This window comes from Brachyistius frenatus, unplaced genomic scaffold (genome assembly GCF_029030835.1).
Source record: "Brachyistius frenatus isolate BFR_SWC_R1_liver_20210118 unplaced genomic scaffold, ASM2903083v1 Contig_25, whole genome shotgun sequence".
Lineage (NCBI taxonomy): Eukaryota > Metazoa > Chordata > Actinopteri > Embiotocidae > Brachyistius > Brachyistius frenatus.
Window position 1 is genome coordinate 1,780,578 of NW_027210624.1, and position 12,120 is coordinate 1,792,697.

The 12,120-nt window shown below is 44.1% G+C and overlaps 1 protein-coding gene across 1 annotated transcript in view; it reads right to left on the bottom strand.

The window, feature by feature from the left end:
- adarb2 (adenosine deaminase RNA specific B2 (inactive)) overlaps positions 1–12,120 on the bottom strand; it is a 191,430-nt gene that overhangs the window by 36,429 nt on the left and 142,881 nt on the right. The window lies entirely within an intron of this gene.

Here is a 12,120-nt window from a genome sequence, read left to right on the forward strand (position 1 = left end):
ATGCAAGTTAGCATTAGAAGGTACAATTTACCGAAGTTCCCTAAACACCTCACATGCCAGCTGGTCTGGAGTTACTGACACACTCCACTCAGACAGATGTGGGGCCAAAAAATGGTTTATAAAGATTAGAGGCTACGTAGAGTAAATGCTCACTGACGCTGATGAGATGAAGCCCTGCGTTAACACAGCAAAAGTCTTTTTAAAATGAAAACGTGTTATTGCGGATGAAAACCGGGCATCGAAATTTGGTACCGGATTAAGATTTTTTCTTTGTATTAGATATCACCAAAGCAATTCGGTTGGTGCCATAAAACCATTAAAGTTCAGTTCCCGGCCGTAGCACTGTCTACCTTGGACTGGCTGAGGTCAGACGTGAGACAGCTGTGAAACCGTCAACCTGAGAGGACAACAAACATCTGCTTTTCCGCCTGGTGTGGAGTTCAAAAACAAAGTAAAAAGAAAGAAGCATCAGGGAGAGCAACAGAGGACGGATCCCTCGTCCAGGATGTATGAATGTGCAATAGATGACGGACTGTAAGAGCAGACAGAATGATTATGATCAGACGACACCAGCGAGAGTGTTTCCTGTTTAACCTTGAATTTATACATTTTTATAATAACCTTAGAAAACTGTCAAACCTGGGGTGCAACTTGTAGAATTGTTGACTTTAACATCATTATAACCACTGTCTGATGAATTGTGACTTATTAGTGTCGTAGGTATCTCGTATTATAAATGCCATTGTTTCCAAAAATCAAAGAGGATGTTGACACTCTTCCCAGCACAATCTCTCTGATTGTTTTCTCTCCAGCTTCACTGAAGTGGATGAACACGTTGAACACAGTTTTGACATGTTTTTCATTTCCTCCACCATCTGCCATTCGCAGACTCTCTGAAAGCTTAAGCACCCTTTGCAGTGGAAGAACTTTTTCCTGTTTTCTGCTTTATGCCGCAAATAAGCTCTCAATCCGACCACGTTCAACACGAGTTTGAGCAAACACTGTCCTCCCATTCATTCATGCCGTGTTCACCGTGCACCTCTCCAGTCAAACCACTGAATCCACACCGTTCAACAGATGTTGCCGAGGCGTGTACATCACACACACATACTCATGCTCTTTACTCTGCTGGTAATTAAGGACTTGCTCTCCAAAGCGGCCTCCACGGGAACTGTAAAGCCTAAATGGATCTCCGGGAGATGGCAACAGAGAAGGCCTCTTGGACAGATTGAATCCACGGTAGCTAAAAGGACATCAACAGATGCCACAGTGACAGACGTATGGAGTAAGAGAGGAGGAGGGAGAGATTAAGGGCGGAAAAAAAGAAAAAAAAGAAAAACGGCTAGAGCGACCGAATTAGTGAACATATTGCACATTATAGCCCTCGTCAGGGCTGTGAAATATTCTCACAGTTGGAACTGGCGGTGAAGGTGCTCACAGCTTGCGGTGTGGTGGGTGGTGTGTGGGTTCATGTGTATGTATGCATACACACATATTGCTGCTCTGACACTGGTGTCAGCCTGAAGCTTTTTCTGGAGAATAGGAGAGAAAGGAGCGTCGAAAAGTGAACGCTGCATGCTGGAATAATAAGTTCTTTAGTGCGTTTGCATTATTGTGACGTGAGATCAAAACTAACCGGATCAAAGGTAAACAACGTGATAAAAACATGGACCTTGGTTCCTGTGGATAAATGTCTGCTCTTCAATGTGGTAATGCTCATGCTCATGCCAGGTGAGCAGGACTGACAGTGAGAAGGGTTCTATAGAAAGAGTTGGAAAACGATAACGTGAACTGGATTTACTGTGTACCGTTGCATCACTGCACCGAGACGTGTACGACGAACCTCTTCCTTTAACCTTGCAATACAAGAGAAGACATGTAACCATGGTAACCATAAACAAAGATGGAGCAAGCTGTGGACACAAAAATGTGAAATGCAAAACACGAGAGTGAAATGTCACTGATGAAAACTCCTGTGAATTGTTTTAGTTTTTGCTGTTTAGCATGAAACTAAGAGTAAAATTAATAATAATACCAGGTGCCAAAACTAACAGCAGCCCTCCACTGAGGGCGTGTCGTCAAGTCTAAAATATTTGTATTTATAACATTATTCAAATAATTGGCCAAAATTGTGATAATCAGTAAATTATGTCATTAAAGGTCAATACTGAAAACAAAACTGTAGGCGACTGTCACCAAACTTGTGGCTCAGTTCAACAGATTATCTGAAATAATAATGAAGACAGTAAACACCTGAGAGACGCGCCCTGGTTTTGTTGTTCTTCACTGGACTCTCTGAGTCCCAGTCCTGCACAATGTTCACATTCTGTAGCGCGAGGAACAAAAAAAACCCAAAACAACCTGCGGTGTTCCTTGTACCTGAAAGTGACATCCAATTAATTGGAACAGAATCCTGCTTGGCTTGGCAGCGTCAGCTGGTGTCTGAACCCGGAGTCAAGTCCTCCATCCCTCCTAAAGGCCTTTTCATTGATGACATTACAGAGGTGAGGGAAGGTGGCAGCTCAGAAAGGCCTGGAGAGCAAAGGTGGAATAGAACCTGGCAAACGGCCCAGCTTTCTGTCCCTCCCTTCCTCCTCCTCCTCCTCCTCCTCCTCTGGTTTCTCTCTCTCTCCTCTGGTCCCCTTCACCTCTCATGTTTCCTCTTGGTCTTGTTCCCATCTTTTTAAGTCCTTGTCTTTTCATTCCTCCTCCTCCTCCTCCATTGTCAGGTTCCTCTCTATCTCTCGTGCTGGTTTGTGATAGAGGGCAGTGATGTGCCAGGGACAAGACGCCAGCCGTAAGTCAGAGCCTATAATTTCCTCACCCTGAGAGTTGTTGGGCGGAAACAACGTAATCACCTGACTAAAAAGAGAAACGGGCCGTGATTTACAGCTGTGGTTTCCTTCTGAATTCTCTGCTTACATCACTAATATCCAGATACATACATTTCTCCTATCTGTTTCCTAACATACGCTCACACTATCTCTCCTCAGTGGGGGAGTGGAGTGCCACCTCCAGTGTGAGCCTAATGTGGCAGAAAAACAGGGCCAAGGATCTCGCTCCTCGGTCTGACAGCGCGACCTGCTACACGGCGGGAGGAGGGCCGGCCGGCCGGCTTCCTCTCAGATGAGCATCAAGTTTAGCGTTGCTCCTGTACAGCTGCATTGGGGATTTAAATTTTTTTTTTTAAAAAAAAAAAAAATCTATTTCAGGTAACTGACGTAAGCTCCAATCAGAATACATCTCAGAAAACTGCTGCGGTGGCTGTTGTGTTAGTCGCCCCACCTGGTGTCTTCCCTGCATTAGTTCTGACCAATTTACTTAGCGGTTCCTCGGGGCGACCTCAGGGTGGAAGAAACAAGCAGCCGGAGTTGTTTAGTAAGTGCTACAGCTGTAGCGGAGGAGATTTATTGCAGCAATATCGCAATGAGCCCAAATCAAGAGGAGGCACTGCAGCAACAGAGCAACATTAAAACCGATCCACTGACCTTTGACCCCATTCAGACTTGATCAACGAGCGTGCCGATCTCCAAAGAGAAGCACTTGAGAAAAATTGATGTCTGATTTGAGATGTATTTGAGCCAGATGTTGAAAAGAAGTGACACATACATCATCTCTACTCCTCCCATGTGTAACTACGTCCATTACCAGTCTATAGAAACACTCGGTCTGTCTCCTGGGATAAAAGCAGCTGCAACTACACAATAACATTTGTCATCAGCTTCAGCAACTTCATACAGTTTAGAAATGAGCTGACTCCTGATCAGTTCAACCACTGGATGATCTGTGCAGGTGACCATTAATATGTTTGTTTAAATACTATTCATCCACATGTTTGTGTTGGTTTGTTGATAGTTGTTTGCTAGTTAGCTGTCATTGCTACCTGTTAACAGCATCGGCTGTATAAAAAACCGACATGGCCTCCATGGTGTCACCAACCACTTCATGGTTTGGAAGCTCAGTGTGGGCGACTCGAACTGTCGCCATCTTGGCACGGCGTGACTTCGCCCAACTCTCTGGCTAATCCAAAAATGGGCGAAGAGGATACGCTTGGGTGGAGTCGAGCCGAGCCGAATGAAGCCTGATTTCCAAAACTAGCTGACCGTCGAAGACGTAGATTTGAAGGGAGCTCGCCAACTGTATCAGTATCCACCTGTCACTCAAAGCAGCCCCTCCCTTAATTATGCATGCCTTTAATGTGATGTAAACGGGTGAGTTGGATAAAAAAAAAATATCCCCCATGTGCATTGTCATGAACGGGGAAATTCAGATCAAAACCATCCTTTGTACCAGACTGTAAACATGTTTATTTCTGCTGTAGACTTGGCCATATTAACATGGAGGTCTGTGGGGATTGAATTGGTTTTGGAGCCAGCCTCCAGTGGGCATTTTAGGAACTGCAGTTTTGTTGGATTCATTTTTCCGTCCTGGAGATTGTTGCTTGGTTAACAGTCGCAACAAAACTACTACAGTGCACAAGTCGCTGAAGGTTAGCAAATATCTCTAGAAAAACACAAACACCCTCCGGTCTTGGCATGTAGCCCACGAAAACAGATTGCAGTCAGATTCGGGATCTTAACAAAAGAAACGCACATATTGTACGTGGTTAAGTGGAAACCAAAATGTGTTAAATATCATTTGAATTTCATCCAGATATTTAACATTTTTGTTTTTGGCATATGCTATGTGCTGATAATACAAAACAACATTAGCATTCATTAGAACATTTGAACGTAAGTCCGGTCTTCACTTTTGCTAAAAACAAAAAGCTGCCTTCTTCAGCTAAAAACAACAACTTTAAAGCTGCAACCAAAAGCGACAGCCAAAACAACGAGCTAAAAGACACACCTCCCTGCCCCACTGTTTGTGCACGTAAACAGTTCAGCATCTTTCTCCAAGGTAATGTGGAATGTCACCAACAATCCTCCCGCTGCTTCTCCTCTCAAGTCAATATTGCGCCTGAAACACAAAATGTCAACGGGGGAAATTTTCTCCGCTGCTGCTTGACCTAGAAGTGTGTGCCTGCTGGTGGAGGTGATGGCCTGTGTGCCTGTGTGTTGCGAGTCAGAGGGAAAAAAAAGAAAGAAAAAAAAAAGAAAAGTGCTCAACGGTATAATTTATTGTTTAGCGCTGCGGCCCCCAAAGAGAAATAATGACAGAAGACTCCCGATTCCTCACTGATTGCGTTTTAAGGCCTTCCGTAACGTTCTCCATATGCTGCCGCACACCTCAGTTAATCTGGTGAAACGCTGAGTGTAAAACTGAGGCAGCCATGTTAAAGAGAGTGAGTGTGTGTGTGTGTGTGTGTGAGTGTGTCACTCCTTTATGAACATCACTGCTTGATTTTTACCCCACCCTCAGGGAAACACACACACACACACACACACACACACACACACACACACACACACACACACACACACACACACACACACACACACACACACACACACACACACACACACACACACACACACACACACACACACTTCAACCCACCGCCCTCACCACCTTATCACCCGCCTGCAGAGCGGCCCAGGCAGCATAAAAACGAGGCCATGTCTTATATTTCTTTATAGAGGTATTTAACAATTCATTCTCCCGAGTTTTAATAGTGTCTGCCCTCTGCCTAGATATCCCCCTCCACCCACCAGCCGCCTCCACCACCAGCTCAGCCTTCCTTCACCACGTCCCCCTCCCCTGCTGCCAAGCATGAGGCTTTTGAAAATGGATATCTATTCATTTGGTGGAAACGCTGCCTCTGGGGGCTTTTTAGATTCTCGAAAAGCAAGACTTCTCGCGGCGAGACAGATTTCCCTCTTGTTTGTTCTCCATATGACACAGCATCACTTCTCAGTCTTAAATCTGACGCTCTTTCTCTCACTGTCCTCCAGATCTGTATCATAAGAGGGAAAAACAACAACAAAAGAAACAAAACAGGTATGCCTGGACTCGGATTTCCTTTCAGCAGTTGCTCTGCTGTCTCTCCTTTTGTTGACAGTTGAAAGATGTGTTGTGTCGTGTGACAGCAACAAAGCGCAAACCCCGAGAAGTTGAACTGTGTACAAATTTTGGAGTGCCGTGAAACAGTCTCGCACCTCGCCTCTAACCAGACCCAACCTTTTCTTGTGCAACGGCCAGATGGCCCCGAAGCCCGTGGAACAGATTTCACCCGCACGTGTTTGTGTGTGTGAATCAAACTTTTTGCCTGAACAGCGGGGCCTTGACAGTCAGATCAGGCAGCCAGGCAGCACCATGCGGTCGTCGTCATCATAACAAGAGGGTTTTTTTTCCCTTTCAAACCACATGCTTGATGTTGGCGAGCGAGAACAAAGGCAGATGAAGGAGCAGAAGAGAGAGAGAGAGGGACAGCGATCGTGCAATTGATCTGTCTTTGCTACCCCACCCTCTTTCCCCAGAGTGGGTGAGAGAGGGTTGGGGGGGGGGGGGACCCGATGCTGCACCACAGGTTTCCAACAGCAAAGCAGAGCTCAAGCAGAGAGTCCTCATTAGGCTTGAAAAGGTGGAAACCAAGACGATAAGACTGGTGCTTGTGGTAAGGATCAGAGTCAAGGATGAGCCACCACATCCAAAAATCAAGGACACTACTTCCTAGTGATGATGTGCTTCATTATTTTCTTTCATGTTCTTCACTTGGGGCCGCAATCAATCCTGACGTCCCAGTTCTCCTGGAAGGATCCGTCCCAACTGTACTCCCAAATACATGACAAAAGGCAAGACACAACTTAGAATATAAAACGGGATTTCACGCCAGCAGCATGACTGATAATGTCCAGTTGGACGGTCCACTATTTTGGTCCCGACTGAAATATTTTAATTGGACAGTTAGGACTAGATTAGTGCAGACAGATGAATCATCATTGGGTCACAATTGTCCAGTAGGTGCAGACTGAAAGATCTAAACACTTATTGGAAGAATCGTCATGAAATTTTGAACAGACATTCGTAATCCACTGAGGATAAATCCTAATGACTTTGGTGATCGTTGCTTTTCAACATGGCGGATTGTAACACAGTTCATTGTCCTCAGACATAGACTGTATGAAAAAGTGGACATAGCTTACAGGTCTGACAAGTGAAGTCAATGCATAAGTACCATGAAGTGCAATTCCACTGAGGGGCGCTAGGGGGCGGCTCCAAAATGCCTCTGGCTCCATAGACTCCCATTCAAATTCTCTCATGATATACAAAGTCAATACATTTTTTCCACAAGTCATAATGTTGTCATTCATTAAAGTCACTGACATGCCTAAGGCTCAGTCAATTTTCCGGAGTAGGTGGGCGGGGCATAGTGTTCATGGGTTCTCTATCAGATCTAACCCTGTCTTCTCTCCAGTTCGTCCATATATGGTCACATCTGGCTCCAAAAAACTGAATTGGTGTTGGCTGAAATGCCAGACTTTAAAACAACAGTTCACAAACCAGTGTGTGGTGTTACGGTAGGTTTCTGCTTCTCCTCTGAGAATGTATCCCACTCACACCACCATAAAGTTAACAATTTTGGTTATTAGAGAAATGTCTCCACAATTACTGGATGGATTGCCATGAAATTTGGACACACATTCAAGGTGGCCAAGGGATGAGTCCTAATGAGATCTAGCTTCCCCAGCAGGTCATTTTCACTTATCTACTAAAGTATCACAACATCTAGTTGTTGAATTGATTTGGACAATATGGTACAGACATTCATGTTCCCCAGAGAATGAGTAACATCACATGTTATCTTGCGCCACCATTAGGTTGATATTTTTGTTTATTGGTGAAATGTCTCGACAACTATTGGGTGGATTTCCCTCAAATTGTCCCTCTCAGGATTCATTTTTAGAACTCTTGATAATCCCAATTTATTCCTTTGGCACCACCTTCAGGTGAAAACTCACGACACCTCCATCAGCCAGCTATATGTGTTTAGCGCAAATCGTTAGCTTACAAAAACACAACTCACAGCTACACATCAGCATGTAAGAACTGTCACTGTTAGCATGTCACCTTTCTGCTTTTAAACTTAAGAGTTTAAGGATACAATGCAGCAAACACAGGCACAGCAAATGACAATCAGGTCAAGTGTCAACATGCAACAATATGATTTCAACAGTCAGAGTTTCTTCTCAAATCATGTTGGAAGAGACGGAGCCTTTTGTCAGCTTGTCATTGACAAAAAAACATACAATTCATGACAAATATGACTGCCACATCATTAAATGAGAGTATATCGGACAGGTTTTACCTATGCAGAGAATGAAAACGTGTAATTTATGGATAACATAAAACTAAATTCAAACTGTGTGACCTAAACTTTGGTCACAGCCAGCTTCACATGCCCCCTGATTGGTTGCATCTGCTCTGAGCCACTAATGCTCTTAAGCCTAAATCTAAACATTAATTTGGGAAATAAAAACCCCACTGTTCAAGCCAAAACGAACTGAAGCTACTGACTCATAGCCACCGACCGCAGATGTTAAGCGCGACTAACTCTGAAACTCATTATCAATCTAAATTCTCTTCATCTGATCAAACAAGCCCAGCCAGTTACGACAACATAGATGCTATCAGGGCCTGGCCCATCTGTGGCGCCATGTTTGGTGTGGTTGTAATCTGGAAACCGTGCTTGCCAGGTCCCCGAATAACCTTTACGAGCCCCCTTCTGAATGGTTTTCAGCACAGCTCATCCAAATTCTCTGCCTCAAAGCAACAGTAGCATCTTTTTGCAGTGTTTATTCTGCAGAGCCGTCACTGAATCGGCTGCAGGTTTTAAAATCAGACATTAGCCAGGGGGGCAAGTGTTAATGTAGACTGTCAGATGGCAGACGTACTCACAGGTAAGACCAGGAATGAAATGAGGAGCGCTAGCCAAGATATAGTTACAACTACAGGTATCCCTGTGACTTCCTGATTAATCAACTACTTGCTGTAAAAATGTTAAGACATAGATATGTTTGGCGTAATTACCTCATATACAACAAATTAGTTCCATGTAAATTTGGGTTACTGAATATTTCAATAACGAAAATATTTGGGCATCTGGTGTCTGACTGCAGGGGTTTAGATGGATTCTACAGTGAGGATGAAACTCATTGGTTTGACTCCAACTGTGATCCTTTGTTACATGTTCTTCCCCCTCTGTCGCCTCTCCACTGTCTGCTCTCCGAAGGCAAAGGGCCCCCAAATACTCAAATAGAAGCAGCATAGATAAACATATTATGGAGCACAGGGTAGGGGTGCAGGTCCAGCAGTTCAGAGGTGGAGATGATATGGAAGTCAAAAAGTATAAGGATGAATAAAAAAATTATTTAGTTGCAGTTTAGTAATTTTACAGTTCACTCATGGTCATGTCGAATTTGTTCTTTTCTGTCTTTTGCAGGATCTTGTCTTAGATAACTATGAGGTGAGCAGAGACGCACAATGCAAACACAACAACATTCAAACTGCAACCAGCCTGGCGAGTACGTTTATAAAATCTTCAAATCAAATCAGTCGGACAAAATCCTTAGAAAATCTATCTGAAAGGTTTTTTTCTCTCACTTTCTGGAAACAGGAAGTCTGTCTTGTTAGAAAAAGACACAATCCAATACAGTTCTTTGCAGTATTTCACATTACATTCAATATAATTAATTTTTTTTCAGATTGGATTACACTAAGCAGTAATTACTGTAATCACCCTCAGGGGGAAATTGGAAATGCAATTATGTTGCATTTTCTTCCTAAATGCCACACAACACCACAGTAGCAGTATTTGTGGTTTCCTGCCATTTAAAAGATGATTTTACGACACTCCTGTTTCACCAGACAGTTGACTGACTGAACTAACATCCTCTTCCTGGATCTGTCTTTAAAATATGCACAGGGCAGAGGAGATGACAGAGAGTGAGAGGAGAGAGAAAAAAAAGAAAAGGTTCAGTGTGACAACGGATGGAGTGTGCCTGAGTCGTTTCGGTATAAATCCCCTCTGATTAACCTCCACGGTGGAGATAAAAGCAGCGATATGCCTGAAACGACTTAATAATGTCAGGCGCAGTGTAAAACACACACTGCCGGCTTTATACATTATGCACCAAAGGCCAGCAGAGGGACTCCTGCGAAAAGATAACATGACCTACCCCCGAGAGGGATGGAGGGAAGGGTGGAGAGAGAGAAGAGACGGAGGAGACGAGCAGGGAGGCACTTAGAGCCCGCGTGGAGACAGAGGAGGAAATGAGAGGGTCAGCTGTGAGGATTTAACAAGAGTCTATCATCTACAGTACACAGTTGACTAAGGGAGGGTGGAGAAGGAGGAGGAGGAGGAGGAGGAGGAGGAGAAGGATGAGGACGAGCAGGAGGAGGAGGAGGAGGAGGAGGCCACTCCAAAGGCCCCTGAGGGCTGTTCACACAACTCCCATTAATTTGCCCATGATACAGCAAGAGAGAGAGAGAGAGAGAGAGACACTGAGAGATCAGCCTCTTTGCTGCCTCGTTCAGGGGGGAAATTTGTATGTATGTTGTAAAGAATAATTTAAAATCTGTACCAGCAGCGAACAGTGTACCGCCGCAGAGATTTATTAACCACTTTGAAGTGATAAACTCCAGTAAGTACTTGCCAACTGTAGCTAATTGTCTGAAAAAAATCAATAGTTATGAATACTGGGAGATTTCATATGGAAGTGACTGCAGGGTTGATTTCTGTCATGGTTCGTACAAGAGAGTCTAAACCGAAGGTCTCCAGAGGACTGAGGGTCTGACGTTGAGAGCTGAGGGTCTGGGATTTACAAGTATGTCAAGAGAGGAGCTGAAAACTACCTGCAGGGTCCCGTTTAAAGTCCGGCGCTGTGATGCTTTCGCTCTGATACAGACAGGCGGTGACAGCCGGCATTTTGTTTTTTTGACGCCTGAACTGACCATATTTGGATGAGCTGGGGAGGACAGAGGGGTCGAATCGACTGAGAACCTGAGGGCACTATGCTCCGCAACCCTGCTGCACCCCCGGCCTGTCAATCTAACCAAGCACGACCCCAAACAAACCTCTGTTTGAGGCCTAATATCTAATTAATGATTCAATTATTTTCAGAAGGACCACCACAACACGGATCAGAAGGAGGGAATCTGGTGAAAGACACCGCAATCACTTGTGGAAAAAATTAGAGTCTGTTAGAGCCAGAGGTTTTTTTTTTTTATCTTTATTTTTTAAACCAGCCCCTAGTGGCACTCAGTGGTATTGCACTTCAGGGCACTAAAGACTACACCAAAGACTTGCACGAGGACTACATACGTGTTTATCTACAGCCTATGGATATGGCCGAGTCAGTGTTATACAGCTTTCACAGCGCTACGCACAGAAGCCAGATTTTGTGTAGCTGGATGATGGAAACAATCACCTGATCTTCAGGACTGATGCTCCGTTCATACGCACCATTACTGGTATGTAGGACTTTTTTGTTAAATTTAAAGGATAATTGCACTTTCCATCTGTCATATTTACCATAGATGTGGCTATAGTGGCTTTATTGACGATGCTAACTTTGCACTCTACATCTCTCTTCTCAGTTCATGACATGCATTAGGTCAGCTGGCAGGTTTTCTAAGATCGAGATTCCTCATGCTACGTGTGTTTATGTTGTGCAGTGTTTACTTTAGGTCACACTTTGAAAACAAACTTTTAAAATGATTCATGTAAAAATAAATAAAGAGGAATTTCTGTGCTGTAATTACTTCTGAATCAGCGTTCAGACAGATGTACGTATATATAGGCAGAGATATAGTAATAATTACAGCAAAACCATTTTGACCAAAGATAGACTCTATTGGAAGTATTTTTTTTAATAAAAGTCATATGCTGGGATGACAGATTTATCAGTCAAACTCTGCTCTCAATCTCCCAACATAGAAGCTCAGTCTGGAATCTGTAATATTTTATGCCAGACAGCTTGACGCCATAGAAATAACAACACCAACAAAAACACTATCTGCTGCTGTGACAGGTGGAGAAGCTGCAGCAGCGGCTTCATAACGGGAGGATCTGGCACCGACTTTCCTGTCTTAAAAGAGCCGAGCCATTCAAATGGCTCCTCTGGAGGGCAGCGATGGCTCCCTCCAAAGGGTGGCCGATCGTGTCGGCCTCCGCCCGGC